At 35.4% G+C, this 21,889-nt stretch overlaps 2 long non-coding RNA genes across 2 annotated transcripts in view; both read left to right on the forward strand.

Moving 5' to 3' along the window:
* The first annotated feature begins 595 nt into the window (after positions 1–595).
* On the forward strand, positions 596–17,380 carry LOC308176280. The gene is made up of 3 exons (XR_013938209.1): positions 596–649; positions 2,413–2,560; positions 17,305–17,380. It is a non-coding gene; the product is annotated as an uncharacterized lncRNA (long non-coding RNA).
* A 41-nt stretch (positions 17,381–17,421) lies between these two features.
* Positions 17,422–21,889, forward strand: part of LOC308176279 — a 247,241-nt gene continuing 242,773 nt past the window's right edge. Inside the window, exons 1-3 of the long non-coding RNA XR_013938205.1 lie at positions 17,422–18,347; positions 19,696–19,782; positions 21,262–21,357. This is a non-coding gene — a long non-coding RNA (uncharacterized lncRNA). The remainder of the gene's footprint in view (positions 18,348–19,695; positions 19,783–21,261; positions 21,358–21,889) is intronic.

Consider the following 21,889-nt stretch of genomic DNA (forward strand, 5'->3'; position numbering starts at 1 on the left):
GTTCTTTAACTTTCAAATTTATATTTCTTTCAGAATATGTATCTGTTAAAGTGAGAACACCTTTGTCCTAAGCTGTCATGGTTTCTTCTTAGTTTGACAAAGCCCAACATAACAGATCCTATTCTCAATAAAATGCCATTCCTATTGACTTCTGTGGCAACACACTTTTGTCAGAAAGAAAAAACAAAAAACAAAAAACATTGTGGCTAGAAAGGCCATTGTCAAAATGACAGACTTTATTTTCTGAATTAAATATGTAAATATGAAGAGTGAATTGAAATAAATGCAAATGTCTAAATATATCAAAATGCAAATTTAAGACAAATGTCTTCTATTAAACGGACTGTTCTTCAGTTAGAGGTGCAGACAGCTTTTAATAGATAATGTATTCATTTTTGGCAAATATTTTTCCATATTCTGTAACTAAAGAATATGTTTTTAAAGGAAAACTAAACAGACACGAATGGAATGAAAAATCTTTGTACTGAGAAATGGCCAACTTAGTATGCAAGCAACAACACTATCTCACATTCATTTGAATGCTTGCCATCTGGAACAGATGCATTAGTTGTGGCTTTAGTAATGACATGGTGGAGGAGAAGACCTTCCTCACTTCAAGACTTCAGTATTACTTAATGGGGTTCCTCATGTGAGTAAAGTAATGATATATTCAGCCCAGTGTTTTATTCAGCTGTCATCTTTATACTATAACCTAGCCATCTTGCTGTACAGTCTTGCTTGAATACATGCAACATTGCAGCATACGTTTTGTGAAATATGCTATTCCAAATAAAGTCGTATTGTATATTTGACTTTGTTCTGTATTGATATTGAATGCATGTCTAGAATGGTGATCTTCTATGTACAGTATGTGTCTGAGGAGATTATATCTTATTTTGCACACCAGGATATCTTTAGAATAGTTTATTATTCATGTTATATTTTAAACTGATGCTGGTCTATGCAGATTTTAAATGTGTTTGTCATATACCATTAGTCACTGTGTGAAATCTCTCAGTAATAGTTAGTTCTTGAATTTTCTGCAGCTAAAGAGAATTTAACACTGATTGATGGTAGATCACTTAGCTGGTTGGCAGACTTTCCAATTTACGGCAGGAAAATTGCTCTTTTCTTTATGCTCATTCTTTCTTCTGCAGGGGGACAGTAAGATATATGTATCAGGGTGCACATAACAGCAAAAATCTGATTGGCAATACTGCAGGTCTTTTTTACAATTATGATTTTATCATTTTCAAAAACTGTACTGAATGTCAAGTATTTCAGATGCAACTTTTAAAAAACCTCTCTATTTATCAAATGTTGATGATATATCTGTACCATATTTCACATAGCAAGAAAATGACCTAACATATTTTTGCATGAGGAAATGAGTAAGCTGTCAGCAATTCATCCTTATCTCCTAATAGTTCCAAATTCTCAGTCCTCTAAAGGCTGATTATCTGTAGAGTGAAGATTAGCAGAAGAAACAAAGGTATTGATTTGTTGTGTACTGTCTGCAAATACTTCTCATTAACCACTGATTCAATACCCTCCTCCCCAAATATATATATTAGTTATTATTCAATGATAGAAAGATATGGGATGAACCACTTGCCTTTTACACTTGGTAGTGAGATTTTCAAAGACTATGGTTTAATATTTCACACAGAATGCATATGAAGAACTGCAATATTTTTTTAGTTTCCACATTCTTCAAAGGTAAAAAAAGTCAAAATTGTCATGTTTTAGTCTACTGAAATGCCAACTATAAATTTCTAGTAAATTTAGCTATAGATTTTGTATACAAAAAGACTTCTTTATTAAAAGGCATGTTTCTTATTTTCAACTGCCTGCAAAGTCTGAAAGAAGAATCCAATCTATATCACTTCATAAGGTTTACAAGTATAAGAGGTTTAGTAAAGTGCTGACTTTGCATACACTTCTGGAACACACAGAGGTACTTTCTAAAAACATACACATAAGGGGAAAAATAATTGCTAAATTATTATTTCAAAAAAGAAATATAAAATACTGCTGTCGCATTGCAGTTTTAGAGCCACAGAGCACAGCAAAACAGACACCTCCAAAACATAGATAGTAAACATGGTAATGAAAACAAATGTGTTACAGTGTGCACTAGGGCCCAATTATGCACTTGCTCAAAGACTTCAGTGGGAGTTCTGCATGTAGTGCAGCTGCAGAACTGTTCCCACAAGGAATGAAGCAACAACTAAGAAAGCTGTTACAGCTACGGTCCCAACAAACCTATTGTTTTGGGACTTGATTTTCATCAGCTCCTCCCACATCCTACACTAATGGCAGACCAGTGCTGTTACAGCTTGAAATTTATGCAAGATCAACTGCGTAATGAAAACTATACCAGTTAATAATTATTATCTGTTATTACTGTAGATGCTGTGTGGAGTTCATAGAATTGCAAATCTAATAGAAGAAATACTTGGCATCCTCTTTCAAAAATAAAAATTCAGTCTATTTGTAATACTGAAATGAAGAGATTGGGAAACTGTTCAATGGACAACAGCATTAAAGAGAGAGAAAGGTAGTATCCTGATAGAATTTTTCTATATTGTCTCAGCCTGCCTTTATCTATTTCTTACATTTGTGCCTGTCACCCTATTATCTTTTCTGTAACTACTCTTTTAAACATATTCATTGGACAAAAGCCAATTTCTTCCTTGGCATTAAGTTTATAAGTTTTATAAAGTACTATTATGGCATTGCATCTTTTAACATATAATTATCTTGATCTATAGAAGCACGTAAAATAGATCTTCCACACTTTCTACCAAGATTTAGGAACTGTCACCTTGCAATGGAACAGGTTAGTAGTAACAACCCGTGTTTGGCCACATCAGGTACAATAGATCTAATCACGGTGCTGACAGACAGTCGTCACTCACAGCTTCTCAGATCTCTGCAAGTGAACCTATTGCAGTAAGTGACAGTAAACTTCACATTTGGGCAGATTTTTCTCTCTCTGTACAGCTTCGGGTTAGTTATACAAATGAGCAAAATCAGGCTTCATCATTCATATGAAACGAAAACACACGTCGCCATGCGGTTGACTTACTGAGCTTTCATTAGTTTTAAACTTGGTAGTCTTGACTAGTTCTAGTCCTTCTCATTCACAGCCTTTGTCCTAGTCCTGAAAGCTATCTATAAAGAAAGAGATATCTGCCTTAGGGAATACTTATCTAACTCTGAGGATAACTAAGTTAAGAAAGTCTATAATGAAAAGTGTGAGAGTTAGAGATGAAACTTTTTTTTTTTTTTAACAAGTAGCAGCCTATTATGGAATGAGCTGTCAGAACAATTTGTATTTATCTGTTGCAGAGATTTTAGATCCAACTGCAACCAGCACACAGATAAGGAAAAACAAATAAAACATAAGGGGGCTTTATTAATACCAGCTTAAGGTTCTCTACAACTTTTTCTTTGACAACAATCAGATACATTGGTTTCATACTCAGACAGATAAAGTATCAAAATCTGGATACTTATCCAAACAATAATCTAAACCATTTGATGCTGGTGCTTCTCTTCTTAAATTTGAGAGTGTCAAAATCAAAATACACAGGTTTTCTCCATAAATGCATTTTAGAAAAATGAATTTCTCATTTCTTTTATTTTTTTCCACAAAATTAGAAAAAATATTTTATTTTTAATGACTTCTCTGTCAAAGTCTATTAGCCATAATGAGTACCTCTGTTTTCACATCTGCAAACATGAAACTTCAGTACTTGTTGAGCTTCTGATGGGTCTCTGAAGCAAAAGTGGCACTCCATAGAGAAATTATACTATATTAGAATAAACATAATAAAATCATTCTTCAAAAGTGTATTAAGTTGCACAAGGCTGAGTTTGCAATATCTTAAAATGAGAAGAAAGATCTATTCCAATATGAATGGGAGATTATTTGCAAGAAAGGGAGAAGTCTAGCTACAAGCACAGGTGCTTTAAAGCACAAATCCACACTATTAAGCTCTGGCACAGCTGTTTCATAATAAATTAAAAACAGAAACAAGAGAAACACCCATTAAAGTCTCATGTGATACAGCCTATGAAGAAAAAAAAGTCATTTGTTTGTAAACTACTATCACATTAACAATAGAGGCCAATTGAGAAAACCTCCAGATCTGACAGGATGATTTTAAACTAAGAGTGCAGAATTGTTTATTAAGACTTTGAGTGACAGTCTAATATATTAAATCAGTTCAGAAGATTGTAAAATGCATTAGCATTAGCAATTTAATACCTCCAACAAATTTAACTGTCACTCATGAGCATATCTGTCCTTGTTAAAGGAAAAAAACTCAAGCGCCATCTTTGTCTTGATGGACAATAAAGTTAGAAGAGGTAAAAGCCTTTCTCTGTACATTGTTGATGAGAGAACTGTGTTACATTTATCATAATTAACTTTCACAGTTGGCAGCATTTTTTGGCAAATGTGTTATTTGTTCAAGCTTGTGAAAGAAGTTTTAAGAACTAATCATTGGAGCCAAGCCTTAGCTTGCAGTCGTTTCAGGGCTGGATTTTAATCAATTTAGAAACGTAATTATATGCCAAATGTGTACACAGTTACTTTGATTACACACAGAAACTGGGCAGTTTCATAGTCAACTAACTGCTTGTAGGCAGTTAGATGCAAAGTGCCTCATCTGAATGAGCAGTTGCTAATAATCTTGTGTTACAACACGCGTGGAACAATATAACACACTTCTTTAAAAATATGGATCTTTAAGAGAAATTTCCGAATTTAAGTATTATTCAGGTGGATACATTTCCTATGCTTCATTGTTTTGTTTTGTTTTGTTTTTTTCAATTGTCACTATTAATAGAGCCAATAATAACTTTTTAAAAACTTAGTTGAAAAAAAAAGCAAATAGAAAATGAGGTCTTGAATATATTGTGTAGTTACTTTGTGTGCAGTAATAAAAAGGATCTCAAATATAACATCCATCAGACTACAATATAAGGGTTTCAATACAAAGAACAGAGTAGAGCTGTTTTGATTTTTGAAGAAACAGAATTCACCAAATGCCAGACAATTGACATGAATAACTGAATGAATAAAATGCAGTGTTTAGCTCACTGTAATTAACATGCCAGTGTTATTCAGGAGAGCTCAGATAACTACTGCATGTTTATGAAAATCTTCATGAATCCCAATATTTGTATGACATCCAGTGTAATTAATTTGACAATTAGTGTCAATTATTTGATGGTCTCGCATTTGAAAACTTTTAGATCTCCATTCAGGGAGCAGCTGCAGTAGCCCAGTTCCTTTGGTGACCAGTGATGGAATACATGAGCAGCAATGAACCGATGAAATGAATAGTTTGCTTAATAATAATCAGGATTGACAGGTTAATATTGAAGTCACTACCTAAAAAGAAGTCACATTTGTAACTATAATTTGAAACAAATACTTTAATTGCCTCTTAGAATAGATGTTAACAACATTGCACATAAACAGAGATAGAAGAAACATGCATAATATCAAACAATTTACTCAGGATTGTACCTGCATTGTTTTTTCTAGTGATATATCCACCCTACACATGCCAACTGAAAAATTTTGTCTTTGGGCGTTTTATAGATAAAACACAGTGAAATAGGCGGTGACAATTTGACTGGCAAGAGCAGACGCTTAGGACATCAAACAGTTCTTATTCTTCTTTGGGCAATTGTCAGTGTCATGAAACTGAACAAAGGTAAATGCCAGGTGCTGCACCTGGGACAGAGCAGTGCCAGACACAGGTACAGGGTGGGAGACGAGTGGCTGGAGAGCAGCTCAACAGAAAGGGATCCGGGGGTGCTGGTGACAGCAGCTCAACATGAGCCAGCAGCGTGCCCTGCAGCCAAGAGGGCAAACTGCATTTTGTGATGCATTAAACACAGTATAGCCAGCCAGTCTAAAGAAGTGATTGTCCCATCATATTTAGCGTTAGTGCGGCCTCACCTTGAATAGTGTGTGCAGTTCTGGGTTCCATGATATAAAAAGGATGTTAAGGTCTGTGAATGCGTCCAGAGGAGAACAACAAAGCTGGTAAAAGGGCTGGAAGGCATGTCCTGTGGGGAGTGCCTGAGGACATGTGGGTTGTCTAGTCTGGAGAACAGGAGGCCGAGAGGCGGCCTCACTGCTCTCTGCAGCTCCCTGAGGAAGGGAGGCACAGAGGGAGGCCCTGCTCTTCGTCAGCCTCTGCTCCCTGGTCACTAAGGGCGGGATGCGCAGGAACGGCACAAAGCTCTGCCAGGGGAGGTTCAGGCTGGGCATTAGGAAAAATTGCTGTACCGTGAGGGTGGTCAAACACTGGAACAGGCTTGCTAGCGAGGTTGTTGGTGCCTCATACGTGTTGGTGTTCAGGAGGCATTTGGGTAATGCCCTCACTAACATGCTGTAGGCTTTGGTTAGCCCTGAAGTGGTCAGGCAGTTGGACTCAATGATTTTTGTAGGTCCCTTCCAACAGAACTATTCTGTTCTGTTCTGTTCTATTCTTGTGTAGTAAGAAATAATAGAAAGCAGTGCTTGCCTGTTCCATGCCCCATTACAAGTTTCAAAGGTAAAGAATTATCACATCAGTCTCTATCTGTTATGACAGTAGATCAGAGCCATCCCTAAAAATAGCTTTTACAACTAAAATTTTTGATGAAAGGTTTGTTTTCTTCTTTCTTCCTACCAGTGGCTAAACAACAAACAGCAAGTAAAATTGTTCACTGACAGTTTTTGTTGCCCAGTTGTGGTTTAAAAGATATTTCCAAATCAAGCTGCTAAAGTGACTGCTGAAACTACTAGCCAGTTGATTGCTGTAAAGTAAACTGGAGATGGGACCACTCCTGGGAAGTTCCTTACAAAGCAAAGGCAGTGGTGTACAATTAGATGTGATACAATTATTGAGATTTGAGCAGCAGCCCTCACAAATGACAATGGATCATGTTCGGAAATATTTATTGGTTTCATGGTTTTCTCCCTGACAACTGTTTTCCTTGTTAGATAATCTTCCCAGTGACAGATTCTCAGTGGTGCTAATGTCACTAACTTAATGCAGCTTCCGGATGAAAAAGCCCAAACTTCTTGCAGGACTATTCATATCTCAGTTGCTTTGTTCCATTGTCTGACAAGCCGTGAATAACTGGCTCATGCTGGAACAAGATGGAGAGCAACTCTGTTGACGGGCTGACATGGTTGAAGGCTATCCTCCCTTCTTTGCACTGCAGTTGCTCTGTGAGGGTCCTATCCAACAGATCCAGACTCCCATTTTGGTGTCTTTTCTCTCTTTGCTTAAAAACCCCTTTTTCTGAGTGTACACAAGAAGTTTGAGACTGAATAGTAAAGTGAAATGGGGAACTATACTCATATGTAATAAGTAATAATATGAAATATATAATAATAATTGTTATTATTATTTACCTTGTCACCTTCATGATCTAAGTCTCTATTTGGTCCCAAAACAGTTGTCTTAACTCACTTGAGGGAGAGCAGAGGGGAGGCCAGGGACAGCCAAAGTCATCGCTATCCTTTGAGGAAAATGCTCATCAGTCCTCAGCCTGAAAAGGATATTACAGCAACCATTGTTAATATCGAAGAGTTTAAATTTAGAGTCTTCTCCAGTTCATTTGTTATTCAACTTCCCTGTCATTTTACACCTTGATTACTGGTATATTTCTCTTCACCACTGAAAGTGGCTTACTCTGATGAAAAAAAAAAGTGTCATCTCCTTTGCTCATTCCAGTGCCTTTTTGAAAGAACTGCTGTCTCCAAACATTCCATCGCTCATACCACAATCAATTCTCCATACTTTTTTCAGTTTGCATCTAGCACAACAAACGGGAAAACTGTAAATCATGGTTTATTGGGGAAACAAAATAACAGAAAATAAGAAATATCATTTAATGGAATTTAACCCTTTAATCTGTTCTCCTCTCTGCTCTGCTTTTCTCTATTTCCTATCTGAGAATATTTAATCCCTTCCAAGTTTACCAAGGACTGTATGTAATGTCTGTTCAAACTCTGAATAAAAGTGATCTGCAGAAGAGGTATGACAAAGTGTGATTAGGAAATCCTAGCTCTAACCTCTTTTTTTTAACTATCAGATGTACAAATTAGGTCTCTCCTTTCAATTGTAATTACAGATCCTCCTTTGAACTGATTTTTTTTTTCCCTAAAGTGTGTAAAAAAAAAATATACTTTTGCCCTTTATTCTAAAACCAGCATGCATTTAAAAGACATATACTTCTTACATGATTTTTTTATCAAAACTGTTCCATTATGAGTTAGTTTAGAGCAATGATGACTTTTTATAACTTGATCTTAAAGCTGAGCAAAATCTTCTGCAAAATGTAGATTTACAGACCTGAATAATTCATTTAATCTGTGAAACATGATTGAAACCATGTTTAGAAAGAGCTGCCTTGGGCCTCCAAGGCCAAAGGGAAAGTATTACATTTGAATCAGTTTGATTTTGTACTTCCTTGAAACATAAAGTGTCAGCATGAGTGCAGAGATAACAGCAAAACCTCACGGGGGGGGGCGTGAGGTAGTGGTGGTTCGGGATGAAGGTAGTAAGATTGCGAGGTGCTTTGATAGTACATTAATAGGGTCAAATAAATGCCTAAGGTAGGTAGGTACATTCAGAGATGAAATCCTTTTAATTTAATTTTATTTTATTTTATTTTTTAACTATGTAGCATTTGTGGACAGGTGGTAAAATTTCAGGTGGTTATTTGAGTAGCTGTATTCCAATCACACCAGCTAAAATTTAGTTTGGGCACTGCTCATGCTATCTGTCCAGCGATCTCAGGACCCCCAAGCACAATGCCTCTAACAACCATTCTACATCTTTGCTATCAACAATAAATTTAAAAAAAATAATAATAATCTCCTTCCTCCAAAATCCAAAAAAACTTATTATCAGAGGGCTTTTCCAAGAATATACATATAAAAGTACAATATATAAAATTAATTGTGAACTATGTTCTTTTCCTCTTTCCCGCTAGCTCCTTTTCCCCTACTTCAGTTTTAATTTCAGACCAGGTCATGTATAAGTAGCTGAGCTTCCCTACACTGCTCCAGTCCATAAGATTCAATCATTCTCTAATTAACAAGTTGGTGGTTGGTAACAGAAAAATATTGAAGTTTATAGAAGTGCTGAGCCTATTCCTCTTACAACACATCACATTCAATTTGCTTATTCCGGAAGGTAGGAGAAATTGAATGTGCAATGTAATTTGGTCAGGCTTTGGAAAGTGAATATTTAAGCAGTCCTCAACTGCTGGTTTTTTTTTTTTTTCAAGACAAGTCAAAATACTAAAGCAACACAGGAATACATTGTTTGTGTTCTGCAACCAAGCCTTAAAAAATATGAAATAATAAGAATTTATCAGTACAAAATAAAGTGTGTTGAATAGGCAAGACAAAATATATTTTCCAGGCTCGCTGATCATTTTAAACCTAATGTTAATCTAAGGAAAATTGGTGTGCTACAAAGGCTTTTCCTGTTGAGAGGTGATGATTTTTTTCTTCATTTTACTAAGGAAGACAACCAGAGGAAATGTAGTTCCAAATGATCTCTTCCCAAATGGGTTTTCTCTTTGAGTCTGTTTATTCCATTTATATGTATCAGGTGCCTTAAAGAAGTGGAAATGGTATGATTATAACTAAATTCCTCATTACCCACACACAGAGTGCATTCCACTGTTTTGTTAAATGAGTGCTGAATGCTTGTGCACCCTGAACATTCAAGAATAGTCAATAAGGTCTGGGAGACACTCAAAAATGAGCAAAAGAAAGCTTCAAATTATCAATAATGCACAATAGATGGAGCCACTGAAAACTAGTTTTATGGCTATTCCATCAATGTATGAAACCCTCGGGAATAATGTAGATTTGGTTATCTTAAATAAGAGCTGTGTTTAGAATCATCAAATATCACCATACTAGAAAGCTATCAAATGTATTTGAAATAAGGAATTTAGGTTCATATGATGGAATTCAGCAACTCACAGTTTGTTATTTCTCTCTACTGGACTCAGCACTATAGTCTCGGGGGAAAAAATAACATTGTTCAATGATACCCTAAAGATGTGAGGTGCAGTCATTTATTTTGTCTTGCTCTATGTTCTCACTTTAAGCAGTGGAAAAGGCACCCTGTGCAGAGGATGTGCAACTAGGGAATATTTTAGCAATCTGAATAAATAATAGAAAATAAATACTGCCATTGCTTTTCCACCTGTGAGGCCACATGCCAGTGCCTGATATTCAACAGTGAAATATTTTCTTTGTATCAGTTTGATACAGAGTCAAATCTCTGCTAGTGAAACATTTCTGTTTAGCTGAAAAGAGATTTTGTTTTTGAAATAATTTCAGGTAAGAATTTCCAGCTCAGAAAACCAATCCACTCTAATACATACTGCAGCAATACACAATCCACTCTAATACACACTTCTCCTAACAACAGATCCATGCACAGAATCCTTCATGTTAACGAAGAACAAATGCAGCTGTGCTCTTCAGCAGCTCTTTCCAACACCTATATTTTGAACTGTTAGCTTCTACTGAAGAAACCTATGAATTTTTTTTGAGACTGCTTATTCCCCCCCATGTGCAAAGTGCATAGTGCAACAGCTTTGTTCCCCAAACCAGCGTGATTTTTAACTAGTATTACTGTAGTGTTGTTCCTGACATGTGTGGTTGCACAAAATAGTTCCAATTATATTCTGACAGCAGTAACTAGCACTATTTTAGTCTTACTGGCATACTGACATCTTTTTTTTTTTTTTTGTCCGTTCCTAGAAGATGACTTCCAGGCAACCACAGACATTAAAATACAGCGACACAAACAGATATTATAGATCTAATTCAGTGGTTTGAAATATATCAGCCAAGATAATTCCCACATCCCTTTCCAGTCCATTAAATACTCTATTTTTTAATTGAAGTTATAATATTTATTTGCTCATTCTCACCTGTTTTGGTATGCTACATTTCTTCAGTAATTTCTCTAGTGATTTGTGCTTGGATTAGTTTATTCCTTCCATTATCTCTGATTTAATTGTCCCCTATCATATAGAAAACACTGTGTGCCAATTTCAAGTTGATGTTACATAATTTAGGTTCCACTTTGCTTTCAAAGTTTCACAGTCATTGAGTTTCTTATTGTTCTGTAGAAAATAATAATAACCATACTATCTTATCAAAGAAGGTGCCATCAATAAACATGAGACCACAGAATTCAAAGATCAGACTTTCGTTTCAGAAGGTTAGAATTGACTTTGGTCAAAAAGGAATTTACTCCTTTTCAGTGAAATACGTATTACCAGCATAGTAAAGCAATCGTTCAATATGCTGTAAAATATATCACTTAATGCCTGAAATAGTTAGTTGAAACATGTATTCAACCTTAACATGGAAGGAAGGAAGGAGGTTTGTGTTTATATATTTTCATTTCCATGATTCTAATTTTTGCATGAATCATGTGAGCTGACCTCAACTCATAAGATTTAGGTTTATGCTTTAAATTTGTTTGTTGCAACAGTACTTCAACTAAGCAGGGCATCTATGTACTGACAGAATGTCCCAGAAATGCTACAGTTTGTCAGTTTTTTATTAAGCCTGTGGTGTACAGAAGCCATTTTATACTCCACCACTAAAAGCAGTGTGTGAATTATCCAGGACAAGGTATCTCACCTCCTGAGATGAAGAGAAAAAGTCAAGGCTATTGTGTTGACTCAAGCCAGCCATGCCCCTAAAGGAATATCAATGAGAAGAAAATACATCTGCAATCTGACCACACCTGGCTGCAATTTTAGGCCCATGGTCCTCCTAGAAACTAGAAAAGGGTAGAGAGCCCTGTCAGTATTATTTATAACCATCCATACGACCGTATAACCATTTCATAACCAAGAGTAGGGTGGGAGAAGCACTTCTGAGTGAGCATTCAGAGGTTAAGTTTTTATAAAAAATGATGCTCTTAGAAAGGTCATCTTTGTTTTACGACAGTCCTAAAAATCAAACTAGAATTCACTTTCTGTTCCAAGTAAAGTAAAGCAAAATTATTTTCAGTACTTGGGAAACAAACAGAAATGTCTTCTCCCCCTCAATGCATTTATCAAGTCTCTGAAAATATGCCCTGTGGGCTGAATAGATCAAATACAGTTGCATTCTGCAATCTCAGTAATTCACAAGAACTTGAAGTGCTAATAAAATTCTGCCATTTGAAATTTATTGCAGAATTTAAATCTGCTGGATGTTGTTCAAATCAAGGGCATTTATACAGATTTCAGTAAAGCCTGGGATGAGAAGACACATTAGGGGACGATGTTACAATGAATAGACTTACAAAGAGAAAGTGATTAATTTAAAAGCAACCAGAAAAAGACACATCATATGTAGATGTCTATACATATATATGTGTATATATATATACATCTACAGTGTAAAGTTAGTTTCCTGTGTTTTGACATCCTTTCTAATACAACACTGAATAAATCCCCATATTTCAATAATATGTGTAAATCCAGTAACATTGTAATTCCAAACTGACAGATCAGTAGGAGGCTAAAATAAATTAATAATAGTAGTACAGAAAAGTGAAACATTACAGAATTGTACCAAATCCAGATTGTAGACATCACCTTAAGGTAAAGTCTCTGGGCTGGATTCATCAAAGAGTTAAGCAAGCAGAGTTTCTTGCAGTTTTTAATTTCAATGAAAGAACAGTATCCTTATTTATCATGTCGGGAGGCAGATAAATGCTGAATATTTCCAGTAGTAATTAACATAGGCCAGATAACCTCATTAAAAAGCATGAGGAGCTTGGAGGAGTAAACCTTAGTGCTGATCCTTTTGCAGACTCCTTTCTAATCCATCTCTCAGAAGTCAAGATTGGACCCTTGAGCCCAGCCATGAAGTGAAGAAATCCTGCAGATGAATCCATGTCTCTCTGTTGCTGCTTATGCCAGAACAGGCTCCCACTTGTTCGGTCAGGATGACTCCAGTGTAACTCATCTTGATTACTGATAGAGAGTCACCAAGGTGAGAAGCCATCTGGAACAGGCAGTATAGCCTGGAGTCATGATATCTGCTTTCAGAGATTTCCATCACTTTCATGGGCTCCAAAGTGCATCATTTCTCCAGTGCAATTCTACTTACGGAATACAAACAAACCCCAGTAAAGTATCCTAATAATGAACAAAGATAAATATCAGGATTTTTCAGGACAGGTTCCAAAGTTTCCTCTTACAGAGAATGATCTGCAGGTACTGTAATTACCATGGCTGTAGGCCAGCACAGGGAAAGCAGCATCACAGACAAAAAACACGTAGGACCTTACAGATCAAATCCCAACCCATCAAAATTCTTCTTAAAATTTCCTGATGACTGGGATTCCTCAAGTTTTTATAGCAAATATTAATTTATGTAGTACTTAAAATTTTATATCAGGAAAATCAGGCCAAAACAGAGATAAAAACAGTTATACTGTGGATAACCATTCATAAATTTGTGTAGAGATATGGTGCGTTCTCTTTCACTGAGTCTTGAGATCAACACTGGATGTTTCAGAAAACATTTTAATTCAACAAGTGTTGAGACAGAAGGTCAGACTGATTTCCAAGTGGTTTCCTTACTTTTAAAAATTATGAATCCAAGAAAATATCTATGGAATCACTATAAAACATCATCATCCTCTGGTAGCACATGCAATCACTTTGAAGTGACTTGTGTATATGTATGCATGTGATGACTAAGGTAGAAAGAAAGGGAGAATTGGTTGTGATAAATTAGAGAGACCACAGGAAAAGGGAAAAGTGTCAAATTAGCATAGTATAAATATGCCGGTGGAGGTTATGGACCAGATTTTCACGGAAGACCAGAATTTAGCCTCTTAGACTGCTATCAGAATATTCCCCAAAGCACCGAGTATTTGGAAACACAATGTTACTGCATGTTTAGTGAAGAGCGTAGCATGAAGACCTTTGAAAGTCAGAGAGAAAAAGAATTTTTGACAGGTTCTATAGTGTATATATTTTCAGTTAACAATTTAACTGAATCTGCATTAATAAGTGTTGCATTGTAGTAATACAACAATATTTGGTTATTATTATTTTTTTTTTCCTTAGCACAGAGACAGTTGTAGGTGTTTGTTCTTGCTTTGCAAGGCAATGCTTCCATGGAATAGATTTTGTGTGGCACTGTCAAGTGATTTATGTGTGTAAGCAAAGTCAGGAGAAAGTCATAGATTTTAGTATTCTCTAGTACTTTCTTTAACTTGAGCAGTACTTTCTGTCCTGTTTCTTTGATGTACTGGATGCTTGATATCGCTAGCAATATAAATCCTTGCTTCAATCTTATTTACATAGACAGAAGTTATGTAGTGACAAGGTCCCTTCAAGGCTTGAATGGTTTGTTAATAACATGTACTAAATAGCATCTGGTATCAATCTTGTCCTACAGACATGCCTGTAGTGATTTAAAGCTTTCATTCTTTGAATTCAAAATCTAATTTTTAATGCACTTTCTGTCAGCTGTCTTCACAGCTTTTAAATGAGATTCTGTCATCTTGACATATTCACAGATACAATGAAATTTAACAAGAAAAAATGAAATAAGAATTTCTCATCTCTAAATAAAATGCCTATGCATGCTCATATGTATTTTTGATTGTTACTGCTTTTCAGTTTTTTACCAATATAGAGATCAATAACTTTTTTTATTTACTGAATGGTTAAATAAAAAAAGTAACAGCTTCTATGATTTGGAAATGACAGCTTGTTTGTTTTCCAAGGTGCTATTATTAGTTAAACAACAAAACTACCATAGGCCTTCATTTTTAGATGAATTTATTTGTATAGAACTCAACTAGCAATTATACCTGCAAAGCCACAGAGCAAATTGGTCCATGAATGCTACACTTCCTTTGTTTGGTCATTCATCTGCAAAATCCATGTTTAAACGAAGAAACAGGATAACAATAGAATACCTAGCATTGTAGGATGCTTATGGCAAATTGTGTTTCAAAGTAATACCTTTCTCCTTATTGGTGCTTCTATATGAAGTGCCAGTCTATGTAATTGAAGACCACTAGCTAGCATTAACAATGAGGCCTAAATTCTTTCTTTCATAGCTTTAAATTTACACAAAAAAGTCTTCTCTTAACCAGTTCTGGTCCATGAAAAGACACGTATGAAGAGTCTGTCTTCTTATGGAAATGATGCAGTGTAAGTACCAAATGTGCTTTGCTTTTGAGAAACCCACAAAAGAGTTGTAATTTAGAGATTAGCGGATCCGTAAGGAAGGATATATTGAGTATTTCTCATTTCTCATCAACTCAATATCAATTGTTATCTCTTCAATATCAATTGTAATCTCTTTTCCTGCACATCCTATTTTATGTATAATTATTATTCATCGTGGTTATGAAGTATGATTTATGAATTATTCAAGAATTAATAATTTAATTTTTGAAAATTAACATCCAAAATGTGTTGTGTTGTTTATTTGCAACTAGTCCTCTGGATCTGAAACTCTTATCTCCTGATTGTCACAATGATTTCGTGCTGTTATTGGCTTCATCATTTTTTGTTGTTCAACACAAATATTCCCCAAAAAATGATATTTAAGGCTTTTTTTGAGAATACTGCATGGCTTAGCTGAAAAGGGTCAGATTTGTTCTGGATACACTTTAAAAATAAATTATGAAGAAGAGTACATGAACCTTGACTCAACAAAAAATGGCAATAATTTTCCACTTGATGTTCTTTTTCATGCTTATTTCAAGTCATGATGTGCCAGTGAAAGAAGAAAAACAATCAACTTTTCACTATTTTATATCTGATGGAAAAAAATAGAATATTCAGATTTGATGAAATATTCAGATTTTATTTAAATATGGATGAAATATTTAAGTCCTGCAGTCTATATTTAAGATTCACTCACTTTGCATATTAGAGCCATTTCCCTGGTTTATTTTACCTAGACAGAACTTAGCGATGAAGATTAATTTACCCAAATAGTTAAATGTGTTTCAGGTAATGCTCATGACAAGCCAAGTATCATTAAGATATCCAGAGTCCTATGATTAACTACTCTTCTCATGGTGCTCAGTTTACCATTATGAACTGGCAAAATTCAGTTAAGTTTAATAAAACAAATACATTTATCCAATTTGGGATCAATACCTCTTGTGTTTGTTTTGTTCTTTTATTTTTTTTAACTCGATAGGCATTAATACTTAATCATATTTAGTCAGGAAGTGGTACTATGACTCTCATTTGTCTTTAGCAAAGGAACATTCATTATTGGACAGAAAGTCCGTTAGATTTTCTTTCAACAGTACATTCCTATGGGAAGGCATGTAGCAAGAAACATTATTTCAGCAGTTTTACCATTGAATACCCTTAGTTTTAATTGCCAAAATACACCATTTACAAAACTTAAATTTATCATGCTTACAAATGAGGAACTGTATTTCTAAATTCTAGACATTTACATTTATAAATTTCACATTCCAGTTGTCTCTTGTGCAATAAGTAAATTTGTTAACTTGGACAGCTTTGGTTAATTTTCACTTGCTTTTCGATAAGACAGCACAAACTTTTTACAGAGAATTTTAGTAGTAGCAATTATCACCATTTTTGATTACTATGAACTTGCATTAGCCTTTTTTCAGTATAAAAATGAAATGAAAGCCCTAAGGGATGCACATCTAATATTCAAGATTTTATCACTCTAAAGACTTGCTGCAAATTGTGTAAAAGCAGAGTCTGCACCTTTGCAAGGCACAGAGTTTTAATCATTTTTATATTGCTTTTATGAAGAGATTTTCTTTGCATCTAAAATAACCTAAAAGTGTCTCTAAGATCAAAATGACTCACTTTTTGCTTTTCTTTCATAACTATTTTTAATTTTTATTATTATTATTATTAATACTATACTAACTGTGGTTTTACAGGGGGCAAAACTCTTAAGCTTCTTAAGCAGTAACTGTATTTGGCACAGGTAGACTAAGTCAAATATCTTGTCCTACCTTCTATTTTATGTTTTGTTTTGTTTTTCCTTTGATTGCATATTACAAAAGTATCACAGGATAGGTATTTGTTAAATGTAAAGGAAAAACCTCAGTACTGATACTGTACTCCACAAAGGAGTAATCTACAGAAGGGTGATGAGATGGTCTTTTCTACCTTTCACGCCACTCTGGCAGTATCTCTGTAGCATAATTCACAATGATATCTCTTTTGTTATGGGCTTAGATAATAGGACTCACCCAATTTTTCTCTTCCTAGATATGAATTGTGTAAGTTTTTCCCACTCTTGGCCATAAGTTGAAATGAATCTAGACCAAAGAGAAATGCAACAAAGGTATTTATGTTCCAAACTGTAAATTAAATGAATCCCTACTTTGACAGGTTGTTGCCATGAAGATGTCTTCCTTCTTTATTTCCATTTAGACTATTTTCTCATTTGATGGATATCATTCTGCTGTAAAAAAAAAAAAAAAAAAACACACCACCTCACAAAGCTTTTTTCTGCATCATGAGGATGAACCTTTGAAGACTGCAGAAAACCCCAACAGACTACACAGTGGACTGTTTTCACAGGGGTGTTGTGAAAGTTATTTCCTTTCTCTAGGAAAGAAGGTCCCACAGAACTACTACTAGTAGCACTACTAGTAGCACTACTAATAGCCTAGCACTACTTTGAATTTTTCATTTGTTAGAGTATTGACAAAAGCAGAGGAATTGAAGCTATACCTCTGTCATTCCTGATCAAGCCACTCAGCTGTTTGATATCTGGCTCTTCCTTCTTCTTTGAAACTAATTTAAAATTTTAGTTCTAGTTCTGCATGTGATGAGAATCTACCAGGAAAACTGCTAAAACTACACTACAAGTCAACCCATTGGCATATGCTGCAAGACATTTTGTTGTTACAAGGTATTTGTTATAAGAAAAAAATCTGTATTAGTATATTGCAGGAAATATTTCTAAGTATAAACAGTGTTTTAAAAGATGTAGTATCATCTTCTTTTCATTGCCTTCCATGCTAATAGGAGAACAGCAGATGCTCAGGCAAGATTCAATTCACCTTAATTCGTTCAAGCTTAATTAGCAGCTGGGATGCATCTGGCAAATAAACATGCAGATAGTGACAGCCTGAGTTAAAGGAAAAAAAGTAAAAGGCTTTTGTTCATTAACCACATGTTCTTGGTTGTGAGTACTGTGTGCTCAAGGCAGAACAGAATCATGTTTAGACTACCTTTTTTTTTTTTTTTTTGTAAAAGACAGAAACCTTCATACTCATACCCTCGTTCCCGGTATATGCATGCAGGTGGGTCATGTGAAAATGGGAGCAGTCCCACTATGACATGTTGCTGTGCAGGTAAATGTTTGTACCATTATAGCTTAAATATATGGCCTAAGCTTGTATAAACAGAAGAGAGTAGTTTCTTCAAGAATTAGGTAGGCAAAATGGACCCCTTGAGATGTAATTAGGAATTATTTACAACCCTGAATAATGATCATGCAGTATCTTGCACAAAGCAAAATAAGCAAAGCCAATTCTGAAGAGATCCCTGCTGCCATTAAATATGTGACTAACTAGCAAAATGAGGGGCATAACTTTTAAGAAATGTGCAATGCCTTTGCAGTAGTTTTAGTTCCAATGCTCTTGCCTGTATAAAATTTGTATTTGTGTATTAGCTGTTGCTGAGTAAGTGATGAAAGTAGCAGTTTTTATTGAAACTGGAAACATTTAAAACATAGGATTACTTTTGTTCGCTATCAAAGTGTAAGATTTTGGACAATAATAAATAGAAATGTGGCAAGATTACGCTGTGATAAAAGTAAATGTGAGTCAAAGCTAAGAATTAGTTCCTAACGTAGCCCAGAACAAGGATTTGGCAGGTGATACAGAGAGAGAACTGCATACTAGCTTGGGGCTTTAATTTACCAAACGTATCTGAATTATATAAAGAGTTAAAAAAATCTTTGTTTTTTTCTTATATAAAATCAGCCACAGCATCTTCAGTGTATCAATCAAAATCCTAGACTTCCACTTCTATATCTTGTATTAAAGAATCCTATGAGAGATGACAATGGGGTGTTTTATGGCTCACCAGGACACACTATATCTTATAACCAGGTCAATGCAGTGCAAGTGTTTTCTCGTCAGGAAATTCTATAAATTTTGCAAAAACAGGTTAAAAAAAGTTTGAATAAGAGTGATGACAGTATGGTAGGCATTGGTTGGAACATCACTCGAGGGTGACAGAACTTAAATTAAGAAAACTGTGTAACTATGGGTAAAATGGCAATAAACTAGTTGCTGTCTGCTCTCATTTTTTGCAGGTTTTGTTATCTTCTTTGTAAAAAACTCCTTCAAGATTGGTTTAGGCACTGATGGTTGATAACAGAGAGCTCATCAGAGAGCTGACATCTGAGGGCCTTACATCTCTGAACCTACAACTCTATGTGCTGTTACACAAACGTGTATAGCAGTTTTGAAGAGAAACTGGTGTACACATGGCTTTCTTTGGGCCTTTAGATGCCCGGCATAGCTGGCCTGTCCAAAATGTGTTGTTTTCTAGTGTATCAGCTAATCAAATGCATTCAAGGTTTCCACCGTGTTTTCCTTTTTCTTTTAACAGCAGACTGTAATAACCGTTTGTGTTTTGTAGGATGTTTAAATTCATTTGGAGTGTAAAGGCAGAATGTATAAATTAATGTATGAGGCTGAAAAGGCATCAAAGACAGATTTGAATGAGGTAAGATTTGATACAGGACATTTTATCAGTGTTTATTGGCTCGTGGTAATTTGATAGCTGTGTTTTGCTAAATTCAGCTGCATTCCATCAATTGCAAATGGGTCAGGGCAAAATAGATGTGTGATAAATGTTCATGCTGAACACGAAGGCCTCAAAAATTGAGTCTCTGGAAACCACACCTTCCAACAGTGGGGGGCAACAGTACCACATGGATAACATTGTATTGCCCCTGGGTGGCAAAGCCTGGGGAAGGAGAGTTTGAGGTCATAATGTGAGGTCTCAAACTGACATTAATCCTCTACTCATTTCCATATTTATAATTATACTCCTGTAATGGCAGCCTAAAAATGTACCTTTTCAAATGACGTTTTCATTTTGGTACCAGCCAGCAAAGTGATTCCATTGGCTTGGTCAGATTACTAATGTATATACCTGTACATGCACACCCAAAGACTGTGACGAGGACTGCTGTATGCTTTATTGTCTTCTGACAGAAGCTAGAAGCAAAGTTCTCAGCCACCTCAGAGGTGCAGAATCAGGCCAACAGTAAATTTTGAGATACAGCTGTTTTGTGAGCATAGCAGATGCTGATTGATTCATTATTTATAACAACACATTCTGGATTATGAATACAGATAAAAACTCAGCAAATGCCATTGAAAATGGAGTCTAGCTTTTTTTTTTATAAAGTACCTGGGGATATTACATTTCAAAAGTATTCTAGAAGTAAATCTCAGTATTAAGGCCATTTCCATAAGTTTTTAATGTTAAGCCTCTTTAGCTCAACAATGAAAACACTTAACTTCACAGTTTGACAGAGAAATGTATTAGCAAATGTCATGGAAGGACTATGTCATGCCAGTAATTCATTTTCCTTAGAAAAATTATCCAGCAAAGTCCTTATGATTTATGAGAGGAATTGAACCAAAATTAATGATCAAATAAGTCACTGGGCATAATCACTTTTACCCTTTTTTGTTTGAAATATCTATGAGCGCCCCATAGACATACCAGTCTATTTTCCGTCATATTTTGTATTTTGATACCTATAAATGGCTTGTTGTGAATACCTGAAACTGGATCTGTAAAGGATTGACTATTTACTTCTGACCTCATTTTTGTCTCATGAAGATCTACATTGGAAGTAATTTATGTAAAGTCTTTGAATTTATAACAGCAAACAAAGACATCATTGGGTTATATTGGCAAACAAGATTTTATGGGCTTTTGGATTCCTGGTTTAGGTTCCTGTGATTCACTAGGTGCTCACTAATACTAAACAGAGAAGAAACTTGAGGGGTAATACAGTTAAAGTGACTCAATCAAAGTCATTTAATGATGGGAGAGATTGAGGGGAAAAAATACACATTTTTTCCCAGACTTGGAGAACTTCTATGAAATGACTGGGATAATATGTTAGGTGGCTGTTACTAAAAGTATTAATTGTGCTCTAACTCTGGTATTTGTCTAACATTTCAGTGAGCCACCTCAGCCCACTAACCTGGCAGAAAACTGCACTGGCCCCTCTCAACAAAGGAATTTTTCTGGCAAAGCCAACTAGTGCTGTCTTGTCAGGTACTGCTTTTATTTACTGGATATAATATCATGTTATGCTAAAATAAATGTGCCTGGCAGTATAGAACAGAATTTAATGTCAATACAATGGGACAATGTGGGTCTGATTATATTAAGCACATGGTACAAATTCTGCATTTAGACTGGTAATTTAACAAATCATCTAGCATTGCATGCACTGTGATCATATGTGTGTTCTGGGTTTTTCTTTGGGGGAATGTGAACATCGTAACTGATTATATTATCATGTTTTGTTAGTACCACTATTAAGTAAAGATCATGCACTCTGTATGTTCACTGAAAGTGAGTTCAAACAACCAAAAAGCATGGCTTAACCAAAAATGACCTCTGAAAGTCAGTCTCAGCACACCTTTTCTAAGTCTTTCTTACTTCCTGTCACAAGTAATCTCTTTGGTTGGTTATTTAAATATAAATGAGGTAAATGGTATTTGAGGTGGCTGAAAACACCATCTGAGGACCCAGCTTCCCAAGTGTAACTGAGGCAGAGTGCATGCTTGAAGAGAGAGACCCC

This window comes from Anser brachyrhynchus, assembly GCF_964034855.1.
Source record: "Anser brachyrhynchus genome assembly, chromosome: 12".
In the NCBI taxonomy this organism is placed as follows: domain Eukaryota; kingdom Metazoa; phylum Chordata; class Aves; order Anseriformes; family Anatidae; genus Anser; species Anser brachyrhynchus.